Below are 18388 nucleotides of genomic sequence, written 5' to 3'. Positions count from 1 at the left end.
CACACGCAGAGATTTTCTGTAAAAACATGAGTTGTGGGCTACATTTTTCATGGAAACAGAAATCCCCAAATCTCCATGTCCAGTTATTCCTCCAAAAAATCCACGTCTGTAATGTATTTTCTTGTGGAGAGATTTACCAACTTTGATTTGTATCTTACCAGAGCACCTGCATGAGCCACTGTTATTAATGCTTCGCATAGCCTAATATTTAATACTCACAAATTTGTGAGCTAGAGACTAAAATTATTCTCCTTTTACAGACAAGGGGAATTTAGGTATGGGGAAGTTGTAGTGAGGGATCAAACCAAGGAAGCCTCATTACAGTGACACTGGTACTTAATATCATACCATACTCTGTCACAGCTACCTCATTTTGTTTTTTAATATTATGCCATCTATAATATTTCCACATTATTTTGTAGTTGTAGTTAAATACAGTCACATTTTAAATTTACTTTGTTTTAAGAGTGCCTGGGTGGCTCAGTCAGTTAAGCATCCAACATTTGATTTTGGCTCAGATCATAATCTTGTGGTTCATGAGACTGAGCTCTATGTTGGGCTCTGCACTGACAGTATGGAGCCTGCTTGGAATTCTCTCTCTCCCTCTCTGCACCCCCCTTTTCAAAATAAATATATAAACATTAAAAAAATTGTTTTGTATAAACTTTGTTGTAATAATTTGCCATTTGGTTATGTATTTATTTTATATTCTAACACTTTTGAATGAAAATTCAGTACTCTTAATGAGAGTAGATGCATTGAATGATTTTCCACATTTTGATTGGATTTATTTATTTATTTTTGATGTTTATTTATTTATTTTTGAGAGAGAGACAATGCAAGAGCGAGGGAGGGGCAGAGAGACAGGGAGACAGAGGATCTGAAGCAGGCTCAGTGCTGAGAGTGCAGAGCCTGATGCAGGGCTCAAACTCATGAACAGTGAGATCATGACCTGAGCCAAAGTCGGATGCTTAACCAACTGAGCCACCCAGGCATCCCCTTTTTAAAAAAATATTGATTGATTGATTGATTGATTGGATTTATTGAACATGGAAAAATATAAAGACATTAAGAGGAAAAACTTCATTTTTTGTCAGGGACTAAGTACAATGGCAGTAATCACAGAAATTATTGCACAAAATTATAGTGTGCCCTAAATCATAGAACATGATATTACTGTAAGTGACAAAACATGTTAGGGTAGAAAGTAATTTAATACTCATTAGAGTATAGACGACTATAACTTTATTACATTAGAAAAACTAATTGAGGGGCGCCTGGGTGGCTCAGTCGGTTGGGCGACCGACTTCGGCTCAGGTCATGATCTCGAGGTCCGTGAGTTCGAGCCCCGCGTCGGGCTCTGTGCTGACAGCTCAGAGCCTGGAGCCTGTTTCGGATTCTGTGTCTCCCTCTCTCTCTGACCTTCCCCCATTCATGCTCTGCCTCTAAGATGAATAAACGTTAAAAAAAAAAAAATTAAAAAAAAAAAAAAAAGAAAAACTAATTGAAACTTTAACATTTGATTTGGGAAAGATATTAAAATGCAAAAAAAAATTATGTGAAATGTGATTTGGGGTCATGAAATCTTTTGCATTCAATAAATTGAAATGGATGAGAGATGAGCAGAGAGAGCCTGGTAATAATATGGAATGGTTTTAAGCCAGAAAAAAATAACACAAGAAATATTTATGCTTTAAAATTGCTGAAGCCCCAATTGTTTTCCTGCTGTCTGAAACCTTCAACTCTGGCATTAAAGGACCTTTCTTAATTTCAGGTGACAAAAGCATCTCATCTTGATCAAAAGACCACAGATAGCTTCAGTAGACACACATTTTGCCATCTCCATTAAGGACATCACACACAAATTACAGAGAAAATAATTCTGTTTTAGCAATTGCAATTCAGCCACGCTGCTTCTGCTGGGAATTGAGCAAATAAACTAGCTCCATCATACTTATTATGAAGGTGTTCTGAACAAGCCTCCCCAAAATGTGCTACTTTAGCATATGGATTAGTTGGAGCCAGAGTCTATGAAACCCAAAGACACAGAAGAGCTTTTACCTTCTCCTTAATGACCTGAAAGAATTTAGATAGGGAGCCTGGCCCAGTAAGGGAACTTTTGTCCGAGAGATCTTTTTTTCTGGAAATCCTATCTGTATGGCAGGGTGAACATCTGCTTACCGAACATCTGCTCTTGTCATTGTCCTATTACTCTCCTCCCTTTGGAAGCCTCAGGCTCCTATCTCATTCCTTGGCTCAGAGTGGTAAATAAACCTCCATCGCCTGACTTGTTCCCGGAGTCTCATATTCTTAGGGGGCCCGTGTCTGTAACTAAATTTGTTTTCCTTCGGGTGCCTGGGTGGCTCAGCCAGTTAAGCATCCGACTTTGGCTCAGGTCATGATTTCACAGTTTGTGAGTTCAAGCCCCACATCAGGCTCTCTGCTGTCAGCACAAGCCTGCTTTGGATCCTCTGACCTCCTCTCCCTCTGCCCCTCCCTCATTTTCTTGCTCTCTCTCTCTCTCTCTCTCTCCCCCACTCTGTCTCTCAAAAACAAATAGACATTAAAAAAAAATGTCTCCTGTTAATCTGTCATGTTCATGTGATTATTAGATCAGCCAAAGAACCTAGAAGGGTAGAAGAAATTTTTTCCTCTCCTCCCCAACAATCATATGCACAGACTTTTCCTGATGTAAGTATGGTCTTTTTGAAGTATTCTCTGTGAACTTTGCACATCATATTAATTATTAGATTAATTTCCAAATTACAGTCTTTGACTACATTAAAATAAAGATTTTTTTTGTAAGTAGGCTCCATGCCCACTGTGGAGCCCAATGTGGGGCTTGAACTCATGACCCTGAGATCAACACCTGAGCTGAGATCAAGAGTCAGATGCTTAACATACTGAGCCACCCAGGCACCCCCCCAAAATGAGGATTTTAATGCCACTTGGTCAAATCCCAAGAACCACTTTCAGTGAGGATTTCATTAACTTACATCAGCAGCTGTCTGGGGTTGCTGTTGTAGGACCTGCAGCCTCCAGTCTCCCCACAAATTCAGCCCATGCCTCAGGACTTACCTTCCTTCCAGTGGCTTTGGCACTGGCTCAGTTTTTAGCCCCAGAGAACTGCTTTTTGAGACATGAGCTCCTACACAGATTTGTGATTCATCATCTTTCCTAGCAGATTCTGCCTCTCAGCTGGAAATTGGAAGTCCTCAACTGACTCCCTCCTGCTACCAAGAACGCGGGCTCCATGTGAAGGTCCTGGCAGCCAGTACACGCAGGAGTGGGGCAGCCAACCCCTGAGATATGTGTAGTGATCCTGAGACCTCCCCTCCTCGCAGCACTGCAATTACCACTTCACCTGTAGTGGCAGCTATGGTTCCCACGTGGGGAGCTGAGAATAATTCTGAAAAACATTGCCCTGGTTTTCAGTTCCTGGCAACGATTACAAGTTTCTAGTAAGTGTTTCTAATGAGACCATTGGAGAGTTTGAGAGAGGCTCCCCCTGTGTCATGATTCTTGGGAGCAGACAAAGGCTCACTTGAAGCGGACAGGATATGTTGAAGTCTGAAGCATGAGGAACTGGCAGAGAAATATATGTGTGTGTGTGTGTGTGTGTCTCATTGGAGTGCATACTTTCCTAGGGAAATAGTCTATCCAAAATATAATTCTTTATTAATCTGCAGACCCCTGAGTACCACCATTATTTAATTTTAGGCAGAGAAATAGAATCTCACAAAGCACCTGAGAAGGGTTTTCCATTTGGCATGTGCAAAAGGAAGAACATTATACCAATAACTGACTTGAAAAACAAAAACAAGGGGTGCCTGGGTGGCTCAGTTGGTTAAGCGTCCATGTCCGACTCCTGATTTTGGCTCAGGTCATGATCTCATGGTTTGTGAGAGTGAGCCTCATGTCAGGCTCTGAGCTGACAGTGTGGAGACTGCCTGGGATTCTCTCTCTCCTTCTCTCTCTCTGCCCCTCACGCCCTCTCAGAAATAATATAAACAAACATTAAAACAAAACCAAAAACATTTGCTTCATTTGGCCAATTCAATACAAATTAACTAAATGAAATAAAAATTTTCTGGGAAAATATGCTTTGCCATTTTTAAGTAGAGATAGAACTTTTTTTTAATGTTTATTTATTTGGTTTTTTTTTTAACGTTTATTTATTTTTGAGACAGAGAGAGACAGAGCATGAACGGGGGAGGGGCAGAGAGAGAGGGAGACACAGAATCAGAAGCAGGCTCCAGGCTCTGAGCAGTCAGCCCAGAGCCCGACACGGGGCTCGAACTCACGGACCGTGAGATCATGACCTGAGCCGAAGTCGGACGCTCAACCGACTAAGCCACCCAGGCGCCCCTATTTATTTGTTTTTGAGAGAGAGGGAGAGAGCACAAGTAGGGGAGACGCAGAGAAAGAGAGAGAGAGGGGGTAAACACAGAACACTAAGCAGGCTCCAGGCTCTGAGCTATCAGCACAGGGGCTCGAAACCACCGATCACGAGATCATGACCTGAGCCGAAGTAGGACTCGTAACCGACTGAGCCACCAAGGCCCCCTAGAGATAGAACTTCTAAATAATAAAATATCCATAGAGGAATGAGAGTTTATAAAGCAGTTTCTCACAAACAAACAAACAAACAAACAACAACAACAAAAAAGAATAGGTTGTTTAACAGAAAGTTCTGCAACACATTTAAATATCAAGATGTTGCTATTTATTTAAGAGCATTGCAGAGGAATAAATTTTCCAAACGAATTTTATAAATCAAATAGAATACCGATACTAATATGTCACAAAGTTTGTAGCAATACAGGACTACAAAAAGATTCTACATAGGACTACATAGAAACAAGTAAAATATAGCAAACATACTACTACTAATATAATATAAAAATAATATATGGTTTCCTAGGACTTCTATAACAAATTTCCACAAAATTTGGTGGCATAAAACAACAGAAATTTGATCTGGAGTCCTGAGGTTCAAAGCCTAAGTGGCCAGTGGACCATGCCTTTTTTTGTTTTGTTTTGTTTTGTTTTGTTTTGTTTTGTTTTGGACCGTGCTTTATCTGAAGGCTCTAAGGGGGAATACTTTCTTGCCTCTTTCTAGCTTCTGTTGGCTGCCAGAAAACCTTGGAGTTCCTTGGCCGACAGCTCCACAACTCTAATCTTTGTATATGTTATCACATGACCTTCTTCCCTCTGTGCCTTTACTTAGCCTTCTTACGAAACACCAGTCATTGGACCTCTGTCTATCTGAATTCAGTATGACCTCATCTTACCTTGATTTCATCTGCAAAGACCCTATTTCTAAATAGGGTCACATTCACAGGTTGATGGGGATTGAACTTGAAATATTCCTGGGGACACAATTCAAACCACAACTGTGATTAAGTGCATTTTATGTACTGAATTCAGGAACGATTAAATATGAGACAATCTACTAATAAAATTCCTTGTATTTATAGATAGAAAAATAAAATCAGGAGATCATGTTCATAGACACAAAAGCATCCCTTGGCAGAATTCAACAAGTGCTAAATTAAAACACTCAAAATTAGGAACTGATGGATTTTTGCTAACTTGACAAAACTAAACATTCATTGTTCTCATGAGAATGAATCAGGAAGATTCCCACTAAGGTCAGGAATAAGACTAAAACATACACAATTACTTTATAGTCATTTGATATTGCATTGAAGGGTTAGCCAAGGACATGTTACATAAGAACTGAAACAAAGAGGGGCGCCTAGGTGGCTCAGTCGGTCAAGCGACCTACTTCTGCTCAGGTCATTATCTCACTGTTTGTGAGTTCAAACCCCACCTCAGGCTCTGCACTGACAATTCAGAACCTGGAGCTTGCTTTGACTTCTGTGTCTCCCTCTCTCTCTGCCCCTCCCCTGCTGGTGCTCTGTCTCTCTCTCTCTCAAAAATAAATAAACATTAAAAAAATCTTTTTAAAAGAACTGAAACGAATATATAAAAGTCTGTTAGCAAAAGATATAATTGTATATTTGGAAACACAAAAGGAATTGATAGGAAAAAAAATAATTTGGTAAACTAATATATTATTGACATACAAAAAAACAGGTATCTACAAATGTACAAAAAATAATAATTTACAAGTTACAATTGAGATGGGAATTACAGTTATTTAAAGAATAAAATAACACAATAAAATAAACTAGGAATAGAGGCACATGGCTGGTTCAGTCAGTAGAGTGTGAGACTCTTGATCTCACCCTGGGTGTAGAGCTTACTTAAAAATAAATAAATAGGGGTGCTTGGGTGGCTCAGTTGGTTAAGTGTCTGACTTTGGCTCAGGTCATGATCTTGTGGTTCATGAATTCGAGCCCCACATCAGGCTCTGTGCTGACAGTGTGGAGCCTGCTTGGGATTCTCTCTCTCCCTCTCTCTCTCTCTGCCCCTACCCCATTCATGTGCACACTCTCTCTCTCTCAAAAAAAAAATATATATATACATTTATATATTATTATATATATTATATTATTATATATAATATATATATAGTGTTTAAGTACTCAATGTGTTTTTAAAAATAATAATAAATACAAATTAAACTAGGAGTAAATCTAACAAAATACTTTTAGTATATGTGAGAAAAACCATAGAAAATTCCTGAAATAGATGCATGTAGACATAAGCAAATAGAAAAATTACATCACACTCTTGGGTAGAAAAACTCAATGTTATAAAAATCATCAGTTGTCCTTAAGCTGATTAAAAATGTAATTTTACCTCAGTACAGATACCATCAGTTAGTTCTTAGAACTAGGCATGTTACTGCAAAACTCTTATGGATGAAAATACAAATAAGGGTAGCCAAGAGAACTCTAAAAAAAAAAAAAAAAGAGGGGCGCCTGGGTGACTCAGTCGGTTGAGTGTCCGACTCTTGATTTTGGCTCAGGTCATGATCTGAGGGTTATGGGATCGAGCCCTGAGCTGGGCTCTGCATGGAGTATGGAGCCTGCTTAAGAGTCTCCCTCTGCCCCTCCTCCACTCACACTCTCTAAAATTAAACAAACAAACAAACAAACAAATAAATAAATAAAAAGAGGGTAGCTAGCCCTATGAGATTCTATGTTGATCCTGAATAGACTAACAGACAAATATTCAGAAATATAACAACATGCATAATATGAGCCAAGAAACAACAAAACTACATTGTAGTTGGCATCATTAATAGTTTTTTTTGCCTCAGAACTTGATGTTTCTTATCACAAGGAAAAGTAAAATTCGATTTATTCTTCACATCCTGTAGCAAGACAAAGGCCCAATGACAGATAAACCTAACACAGCAAAAGAAAAAAGAAGTTTTTTATAAGGTAAATTATGACAAGTTTTGCCAGGATTTTAGTGTTTCTGAGAGAGGGCATGCCCCCAGACCTCTCTACTCCTGTACTGTCGCTGTGTCATTCCCCTCGATTCTTGCTTTGGAAGTGGATAAAAAATGTTTTCTCTGATTCCTTCTTTTTTTTTTTTAAGTGTTCTTTTTTTTTTAAGTTTTTTAAGTTTATTTATTTTGAGAGGGGGAGGGGCAGAGAGAGGGAGAGAAAGAGAATCCCAAGTGACATAGGGCTTGATCCCACAAACCCTGAGATCATGACTTGAGCTGAAATCAAGAGTCGGACGCTCAACCAACTGACTGAGCCACCCAGGCACCCTGCTTACTTCTTTGATAGACTCAAAGAAACCTATATGCACATGATCCTCAAATGATCAGTCAATGGTGTTCTGCTGAGGAAAGGCACACAATCTCATACTCCCGGAAGCACAATGTCTCTTGAGATAGGACACTTCTTCCTGAGGCCACAGGTTCTATCTCACGTGTGATCAGAGGCTTTCACAGGTTCTACATGACTCTTCAGACCAGCCCTACCACAGAGGCTGAGCCTTGAAAATCTGACATCAGAAGGTGACTGATGAACACCAGTCATGGATACACTCATCTCCTACAGGGATTCTGTTCTCCCTTAAGAATCCCTCCAGATCCACTCAAATACAATGAATTTTCCTGGAGATATCTACCTCTTGGAGATAGATTGGTAGGTTTGGACAGAAGCTTTCATCCTCCCTGGGACCCCTGCTCTTTCCACCCATCCTATCTAAAAGTATGATGTTCTAATCTTTCCCAAGAGCCCTCATCTCAAGGAATCTCTTTGTGTTGGTTTGAAACCTCAAGAGCTTCCTGGGTGGCATCTGAAACCAGACCCTGTGCACAGAGGGCAAGGATGGATGGAAGAAAAAGGCAGGCCACTCCAGTTTGGTAGGTGGCAGATATAATAAGCAAGTGAGAATTTGCATACAAGGTTTGTCTTGTGCACCATAAAGTGAGTAGGCCTCTGCTCCTACCCGCCAGAATCTTTCAAGCTTGGACAGAGACCTTAATAGGATTCAGTCACATACACCATCCAGATGGTCTCAACGACACATTGCCTCCTCAAGGCTGCATCCTTGAAAATGGTTCCTAGTACAGCGGGTTGAACATACATTCCAAGGACAAGGGAAGGGGTTAGAAGCCTCTGGTCACTGAGGGCCTGCCAGCTCTCATGTCAACCAGTGGTCACATCTTTTCCATGACCTCCCCCAACACTCTGTGACCATGTAATTGATTTAGTAAGGTGGAAAGAGCAAAGTGCAAGAGGCACCTTATGCTGGGTCATGGGTCTGGGGTTCCCTTGCCTGACTTAGGTCTCTGATTTACCCAAATATTGATAAATATAGCTTCCTCTCTAGGTGGTGGTAAGACAGTAGGAGGCTCAGTTTACACAAGAAGTAGAAAATGGAATCAGTGATGCATGGAAGCATGGAATCCAGCTTAAACTCGGCCATGAGGTACTAGGTCCTTTCCTTTGGAAAGGAAACAAAGAGTTCTCCATCATCTGAAGCACACTGTGGCCTTGGACAGCTGGACACCGCTGATCTAATTCCATGCCTGCATCACAGAGCAACAGAGCAGACCCGAAGGATTCTTATGGGTGAGGTAGGGGACCAAAAGAGAAAATGATCCCACAGCCCCTGCCCTTCCATCCACTCTTACAGATACTGCCACCATCCTGGCCCAGCACAATTGCCCCACCCTTCTCCAGGACTCCCTACGTCCCATCCCCTTCCTCCTACCATGTCTTACCTACACTTTGGAATAACTTTCTAGTTATTCCACTGATGTTAATCCTCACATAACCCAAACATCACCTGCATAACCCTTCAGCCTTTAGAAACCTCAGGTCTGACCACACCAGATCCGAGGTCATGAAAGTCTGAAGTTTTTCCAGGAATTTTTGCCAGTTCCCGTGGATTGGCAGGATCTCCACCATCCTTCATTTACTTTTCCCTGAAAAACCTGTGAACCCAGGTACAGAATTCAGTCTCCCCTCTAATTATCTCACAAAAATAAAAGGCTTTTTTAAAAAGCCTCAGTGAGCCCTTGAACTTTATACACTGTAAGATGGCACAAAGGGAAACATCAGCATACTCCGTAGAAAATGATTTCATACACTCTTACGGTGATTTTTTCTTCCTTCCAAAGTTGCTTTTGCACTGCCAAGCCAATGAGAACTCTCAGCTCTCCCCTTTCTACCTATGCAATGTCCCCCATGCTGACCACTCTGCTCTCCCAGACCCAATGTTTTAATTCATTACCATTTTTACAGTGATCAATTTGCTTCTCCCAAATCATACCCGACCTACACACCCAAACTCATCCTGATTTGGAGACTGAGGGAAGCTTCTCTTAGCATAACACAATCTGTTAGAGGGGAGGGAAATGTGTGAATACAAACACCATACGATCACTTTCGGAAACTAGAAAGAGTCCAAAATTTTAGCCAAATGGCAGGTGAACAAGTTAGTCTTCAAAGGTTTCATGGATGTGGGTAGAAGACACAAGACTCCTAGATCAGAGACAAGGGCTTTATTATTCACAGTACCACAGGTAACATAAGCTTGATATGTGCATTGGTTCCCTTTGGCCCCCAAGTTTCAAACCGATCCAGCTTTTGCCTGGAAACATTACCTTAATTTTCCTGCATGACAAATAAATCTGTTCTATGACCCAAAAGGAGAAACCATCTGTTTTCTAAGGCTGTTTTCTATATAGACACCTTTGGGAAAATAGAAATAAAATCTATCAACAACTCTGCCCACAAGACACACAGAAACTTGAAAATCCCATGAGTATCAGCTCCTTCTTTCAAAGCATCATTATTTTTTTAAGATTTATTTTTATTTTTAAGTAATCTTTACACCCAACATGGGACTCAAACCCACAACCCCAAGGTCAAGAGTCATATACTCTATCAACTGAGGCAACCTGGTACCCCACAGCTCCTTATTTCTGTATAGTTGACTTCTGGTAAATTTTCCCATGAGTATACCCTGCCATTGGACAGTGGCAAATCATAGAGAATAGGCTGATACAAAATTCATTAATCATTTGATTAAAGTTACTATCATCAGGGCCCCATGCAGTCAGATCAGGGAAGCCTGACCTCAGAATACACTCAAAGTCCCAGATTCAACCACCTGAAAAATTTCATAAGCCATCAGGACATGCTTTGGGGAGCCAGGTGGTTTTCTCCTTAAGTGTTTGCATTGACCTTTATATTGAAGCTGTATCAGGGATTTGTTCTAATCAAGTATGGTGAGGTGACAGAAATGGAAATGAATGCCTTTGAAAAAAGAGTTTACTACTTACAGCTCCTGGGGAAAAGGAACATTTCACACCACACAAGACCCACAGGGAAGTACCAGGCAGGGTCAGTAGGAGTCTGAAGGAGCAAAGGGAAAGCACCGCCCAGAGCATTTAGTGCGCTTTCTGTGGGAAGAAAGAAGAGAGGGAAATCAAACCACTTAAGATTGGCTGGTTTGAATAATTTCAGTGGACTCTGGACAGTAGGTGTGGTCCCCAGTCATTCAGTACCCGGCCCAGGGGTGATTTAGGGCAAGGGTAAATATTGGTTTGGTATGTGAGAGTTGGTTAGGGCTCTGGGCTCTGGAATGGCCGGTGGGTTTACACAGACGATTGTCACAATGTGAGGCAGTGGTTAGCTATCTCTAGGCGTTAACTAGCAGAGCAGGGCAGTCTCTCTAGAATTAGGAAAGCCTCCAAGATGCCAAAGTATCATAAAGCACAGAAAATAATAATAATTTTTAAAACCTTGATTAATACATTTCACTTGGCCAGGGTTATTAATCCAGGTACACACTACTCTGGCATGCAAAGAAGAAGTCTAGAACTATTTCTTCACTCATAATAACCATGATCGGTGAGTTGAGGCTGATTTGAATACCTTCCAGGGCCAGTATGTTGTTTCCTTAAATACTGGCAAAGCCTCTTATGACCACCCCTAAGGTTCATGTCAGCCTATGCTCAGGGGTGAGGGATGTCAATGAATGGTTTCCACATAAGAAGAAGAATCCCACGGATGTACACAGCGTATGCACTTAACAAGTGTTTTTTTTTTTTTTACTTTTTTTAATGTTTGTTTATTTTTGAGAGAGAGAGAGCCAGCAGGTGAGGGGCAAAGAGAGAGAGAGAGAGAGAAACAGAACCCAAAGCAGGCTCCAGGCTCTGAGCTGTCAGCACAGAGCCTGACATGGGGCTTGAACTCACAAACTGTGAGATCATGACCTGAGTGAAGTCGGATGCTCAACCAACTGAGCCACCCAGGCGCCCCAACAAGTGTTGTTTTTAAGGCTGGGTCCTACCAGTGGATCCCATGTCAATCAGAGTGCATGGGCTGAGAGCACCTAAAACATGCCATCCCTCTAGGCTGGCAAACCTTCGAACTCTGTGTTGTCCTGTAACTTTTACCCCTTCCATCCCTATCCTGGAAACAGTCAAGAAGAGAACATCTGCTCTTGAAGACGGCTACATTCAATCACCAAATGGCCAAGCCAAGTTGTGTGGGCCAGGAGGAGGACAAGATAGAGGCAGAATTAGACAGGTGACCCATTTTTAGATTTGGTGATAAAACGCATAACACAGTGGGAGTGCAAATGATCCAGAAAGGGTAAACAGTGACACGGCTTGCAGGGTCACAATGATGTGGCTGGAGTCGGCTAACTGACATGCTGGAGGCATCAGCAGTGTGAGGCATGATGGCCTGGAGTCATTCTGCCTGGAAGGGTTGGGAGCCTCCCCAGCCGTGAGACGAGCAGGTCAACTTTCTCCCAGAACCACAGGTCTGGCACGCAGTGATGGCCTCTGCATCAACACAGAGCTGATGTGAAATGCTCTGAGCTCCATCATCAGATCTGAGATCCATCATCAGAGCTGAGCTCCATCGTCGATCGCATGATCAATCAGTGCTCAGTGATCAGTCCCTTATGACAACAAGCCCTTAACACGGGTTTCCAAGGGAGCAGCAGCTGAGATGTGTTCCCAGGTCCCAGCCCCACCGCTGTAATCAGAAGATCTACAGTTTTCAACATGGAAGGTCAAGAGCTAGAACATAGGCAACAGCCCCAAACCCTGAATTCTGACCACCGATCTTTGGGTGGAGCCACCATGCCCGCTTTGGGTTCTGCGTGGCTGGCACTGAGGCTGGGCAGCCACAGCACCCTAGGGAACACCATTAGGTGTCACTTTTCCCAAGCTGTCACTAAACCCTTGGCCATGCAGTCAGGAATGCTCGGTGAACCAAAGGCCTCACAGAAGAAGGAAATTTGCTTCAGACACTTGAGAAGGTATTGCAGACAGGGAGTCTGGAGTTCTCTCTTGTCCAGCAAGGCAGAGGATGCAGGATTAAATATGAGAGAGGCTAGTGTCCAGGAAGAGACAAGAGCCAGGAATAGTGGTTTTGTCTCCATATTTATTGAGCTCACAAGATATTACCCACGTGATGAACGTGAAGAAAACAAGATCCTACACACATGAACGTGGAGAAAACAATCAGAAAGTAATCTTTAACTTGTGTGTGTAAGAAGCAAGGCATGTGGAGTTTGCAATCAAGGTACATTAGTATATTGGCACCAGATGGATAGTAATTTCCTGCAGGTGATACAAGTTACTCATGATCCCATTACACTAGCTCACTAGCTAACCTCAGGCATTTTTGCCCCATGGTGGTGGCTTTCCACTGGAAGCTTTTTTCTAACCCATTTATGTAAGTAGAAACTATTTCCTCACCAGAAGGCATAAAATTTCCACCAAAGATAGCTCCCAATCTTTCCTTTAGACCTGAGATGTGCATGCACCAGTGTATTTTCCCTCTTGTATATACAATTTCTACATGACAAGCAAGGCTTCTGGGGCCTTTCAAGGAGCTTGCATTGACCCAACTCAAAGCTGGAGGGGTCTGGGGGTCTCAAGCCCTGGATGGGAAAGGATTCAGTCTGACAAGAGCCCCATAGGAAGAAAAGAACTGACCTTCAGGATCAGTACAACCAGTAATTATGTCCAAGTAGCTATGAATCTAAAACCCCAAGGCACTTCCAGGTGGTGCCTTCGCCAACTGGCCCCAGACGACAAAATCACCAAATTCTCTTCACCAGTGGAAGAACTGAGCATTGTAAATATAACCACACATTTCCAGGAAACCTTAACTGGAGAAAGGACTATGAATTTCAACCACCCTTACTGATAGAGCGGCGGTAACAACCCAGGCAGGGCTATGGAGACCACCCTTCTGACTTGTTGACGAACAAACACAGTACTATCCACACAGTGGAAAGTTTGGACATAGAAGGGTAGAGACACTCATGATAAGACCTATCGTGCCTCCCTAATACTTTTCTACCTGCACTTCATCCAGATTGGCATGATTCACTCTGGCACTAATGGGACCTGGAAGCCCAAACATACAACAGGTGGATTCCAGCTACTGACTGATGGAGAATCAGCCACAACTCACAAACTTCCATTGTTCACTTCTCTTCCTTCCCTCACCGTGGACACTGTCCAAACCCTATCAGCTGAGTTTGAGTTTGGGTGCTTCATAATTATTTTTTCTATGTAAGTAGAGGCTAATGAGTTTAACACTTACTTGAGTCAGGGGCCAAGCAAGGTTATGCTATCCCCTGGGCATGTGAATGTAACAGGTCAGGAGAAGCTAATATGGGAGGAGACAGGGAAAAGGGGGAGGTTGTATTTACATTTTTAGTTTTTCCCCAGTTTTATTGAGACATAATTGACCTATGATATTGTATAAGCTTAAGGTGTACAATGTAATGATTTCTATGTGCATAGGTAAATGACTACCTCAATAAGCTTAAGTAACATCCAGGTACTATTCTCTTTTCCCTTTTCACACTAAGGTCTGTGCTGTCTTCTCACTGTGGTACATTCCAGGGCTTTGGAGCACAGCAGTCCCCCCCCGCCCCATTCCACAGGGGATACATTCCAAGACTTTAGATATATATCTTTAGAATGGTTAGTTGGAAACACCAATGATTGGTTGATATGCATATTTTATACTTCTTCACTAATCACTAAAGTAATGAATACTTGTTACAGAAAATGAGTAAACATAAGTGTAGAAGACTCTGGCAATTCTTCAAAGCTCTTGAACTAAAAAAGGATAATTTAATTATCTCTTCTTTTAAAAATGGTAGAATCCACCCATCAAACCATGCGATGAAGGTGCTTTTATCTGTTTATTTACAAAGATATCTCTTTCTTCTGTGTATACGTCTTCTACTCAGGCTTCCTATCATTACTGGAGTCAGTATTCCTCAATTACTCTTTACTACAAAATTCCATGTCATCTAACTTTCAACTTAATCGGCATTGAGTAGGTCAAACATGTGCAATAATTCCTAACGCACATTAGCGGTTTCATGTTCTTTCTTTTACTTGTATTCCACTGAATATCCTTATCAGGTATTTTGTCAGATTCCATATTTCTTTTTTTTTATGTTTATTTATTTTTGAGAGAGAGAGAGAGAGAGAGACATATCGTGAGCGGGGGAGGGGCTGAGACAGAAGGAGACACAGAATCCGAAGCAGGCTATAGGCTCCACACTGTCAGCACAGAGCCTGACTCAGGGCTCAGACTCATGAAAGGTGAAATCATGACCTGAGCCAAAGTCAGATGTTTAACTGACTGAGCCACCCGGGTGCCCCTCAGGTTCCATATTTCTGCTTATAACTTCAAGGCGGTGCACCCCAGTGGTCTGAAAATTAATAAGAAACCTGTTTTTAGGCAGAAAATCTTCTCTGGGAAGCGGAAGATCCAGTAAGACACAGGTGCTTCACCTCCAGTTCCTCATCTGTCAGACCACAGCATTTCCTGCTTCTTCCCTGTCTGCCTCCAGGGATCCCAGAAAAGAAAGTACTGTTCACAAAGGCAACCAAATGAACGGGATAGGATATTTGCAAATGACATGTCAGATAAAGGGTTAGTACCCAAAATCTATAAAGAACTTATCAAACTCAAAAAACAAATAATCCAGTGAAGAAATGGGCAAAAGACATGAATAGACACTTCTCCAAAGAAGACATCCAGATGGCCAACCGACACATGAAAAAATGCTCAACATCACTCATCATCAGGGAAATACAAGTCAAAACCACATTGAGATACCACCTCATACCTGTCAGAATGGCTAACATTAACAACTCAGCACACAAGAGATATTGGCAAGGATACCAAGAAAAAGGATCTCTTTTGCACTGTTGGTGGGAATGGAAGCTGGTGCAGCCACTCTGGAAAACAGTATGGAGGTTCCTCAAAAAATTAAAAATAGCACTGCCCTATGACTCAGCAATTGCACTACTAGGTATTTATCCAAGGGATACAGTAATGCTGTGTTGAAGGGGCACATGCACCCCTACGTTTATAGCAGCACAATCCACAATAGCCAAAGTATGGAAAGAGCCCAAATGTCCATCGATGGATGAATGGATAAAGAAGATGTGGTATGTATATGCAATGGAGTGTTACTCGGCAATCACAAAGAATGAAATCTTGCATTTGCAACTATGTGGGTGGAACTAGACAGTATTATGCTAAGCAAAATTAGTCAGAGAAAGACAAATATCATATGACTTCAGTCATATGAGGACTTTAGGACGCAGAACAGATGAACGCAAGGGAAGGGAGGCAAAAATAATATAAAAACAGGGAGGGAGACAAAACATAAGAGACTCTTAAGTATGGAGAACAAACAGAGGGTTACTGAAGGGGTTGTGGGAGGGGGGATGGGCTAAATGGGTAAGGGGCATTAAGGAATCTACTCCTGAAATCACTATTGCACAATATGCTAACTTGGATGTAAATTAAAACAATAAAAAATTAAATTAAATTAAATTAAATTAAATTAAATTAAATTAAATTAAATTAAAAAGAAAGTACTGTTCACATACACTCCAAAGGACTCTTCAGAGATATGAACCAGAAGGTTGTAATTGTTTTTGGTAACTGGCAACTAGGAAAAACTTTTTTTCAGAAACGTTCCCAGGTCTCCAAGTCTGCACTGTCACTGCCAGTACATGTGAAATGGTAATTGTGGGTCTAAGGGGAGGTGAGGACACAGGACCACAAACCCATAGCTTACAGTATGGCTGCCCCCCTAACCCTCTGCCCCCCCCTCCACACAAACACACAAGCAAAGGCTGTTGCAACCTTCACACTCAGTCCACCAGCCTGGCGGCAGAAAGTTTTCAAGTAAGGGTTTTCTCTTTCAGGCTGAAGAGCAGAGTCCCTAATGAAAGGAGGTGTTTCAGGAGCCTGTGTAAGTGATGTCAGAAAAGGAATACTTCTGGGGTGGAGCCTGCTCCGGTACCAAAGCTATATGGGGATGAGGGAAATTCCTAAGGCATGGGCTGAGCTGGTAAAGAAAACTGGGAGTACTAGACCTACACCAACCCCTGATGATTCTTTTTCTTTTCTTTTTTTTAAGTAGGCTCTGCACCCAATGTGGGGCTTGAACTCATAACCCTGAGATCAAGAGTCACATGTTTTACCGACTGAGCCAGCCAGGTGCCCCAATCCTTGATGATTCTTAACATAACCTAATACAATCCTTACTCACAGTGTTTGCTCGTGTTTAAGCCAAGTGATTATGGAATTTTATTTTTAAGGTGTTTAAGGATTATAGTTCTTAAACCATCTTCTGTTCCATATACCTTATAGAAATCCAAGATGAAAATTTTAGGTTTATTAGAGGTGCATCTATAATGCACAAGGTGCCATGCTTTTAACAAAAAGTAAGATGGGTCCATAGGAATCACCCAATCCTTGGCAGAAAAAGTACGTCTGAACAGCCATTGCTGGAACAGAAATATATTTCTCTAACTTGGGTTGTGACACAACTCAAGGGAATTAATCCTGCTCCACTGAAAACATCCATTTCCAATGATAATGGTGAGGACAGTTTTCCCTCTTGAGTTAGGAAAACAGCATTTATTTTTTTAATTTTTTTTAATATATATATTTTTTGTTTTTATTTATTTTTGAGACAGGGAGAGACAGAGCATGAATAGGGGAGGGTCAGAGAGAGGGAGACACAGAATCTGAAACAGGCTCCAGGCTCTGAGCTGTCAGCACAGAGCCCGACGCGGGACTCGAACTCATGGACCGCGAGATCATGCCCTGAGCCGAAGTCGGACGCTTAACCGACTGAGCCACCTAGGCGCCCCGGAAAACATTTAAAGAAAGGTAATTTAGGATTTGTGTTTCAGACAGTGGTGGTGAGGCTCAAATGTGTCCTGTGATATTTTCTCTGGTTGAAAAATATTGTGATATCCCAAACTCAATGCACATTCGTCTTTGACTTTAATACCATGCACAAGTTTCACAAATCTCATTTCTAATATTTTCACTTAACTGAGGTTTGAAAAGTATGTGATCAGAAAATAGGTACGATTTTATTTCTGTACATTTTATTATTTATTAAGCTTTCATGACCCATAGTTGATGGCATGGCATAAATTGTTTAATTCGGTGATATTAGTGTTCAATTACTATAATATAGACACAGCACTCTCATCCTGATGTAAAAGCAAATGAGTCTTTCTGCAAACATCCTAACATTGAGCCAATTTTGCATTCATTAAACCCAAACTTGGTAATGGGGCAGATTCCTTTCATATGACATTGCTATCTGTGCTGCATATAAATTTTATTAGAATCTCTAAAGCCTTATTCTTTAAGATTTTATTTTTTTAAGAAATCTCTACCCCCAATTCATAACCCCAAGATTAAGCGTCACAGATGCTGAGCCAACCAGACACCCCTCTAAAGTTTCATTCTTAACTGTGTTGACTTATAGAATGAATCTTTATACATAAAGAAAAGGTTTTAGGGGTGCCTGGGTGGCTCAGTCCGTTAAGCATCTGACTTCGGCTCAGGTCATCATCTCACAGTTTGGGAGTTCGAGCCCCACATCTGGCTCTGTGCTGACAGCTCAG

General features: G+C 41.5%; 1 pseudogene; it reads right to left on the bottom strand.

The window, feature by feature from the left end:
* Positions 1 to 12361: 12361 nt before the first annotated feature.
* The window catches only part of LOC107180113, an 8760-nt pseudogene continuing 2733 nt past the window's right edge, over positions 12362 to 18388 (bottom strand).

The sequence above is a fragment of the Panthera tigris genome, chromosome E2 (assembly GCF_018350195.1).
Source record: "Panthera tigris isolate Pti1 chromosome E2, P.tigris_Pti1_mat1.1, whole genome shotgun sequence".
In the NCBI taxonomy this organism is placed as follows: Eukaryota; Metazoa; Chordata; class Mammalia; order Carnivora; family Felidae; genus Panthera; species Panthera tigris.
The sequence above is the reverse complement of the archived record's forward strand: the minus strand, read 5'-3'. Positions and strand labels throughout refer to the sequence as shown.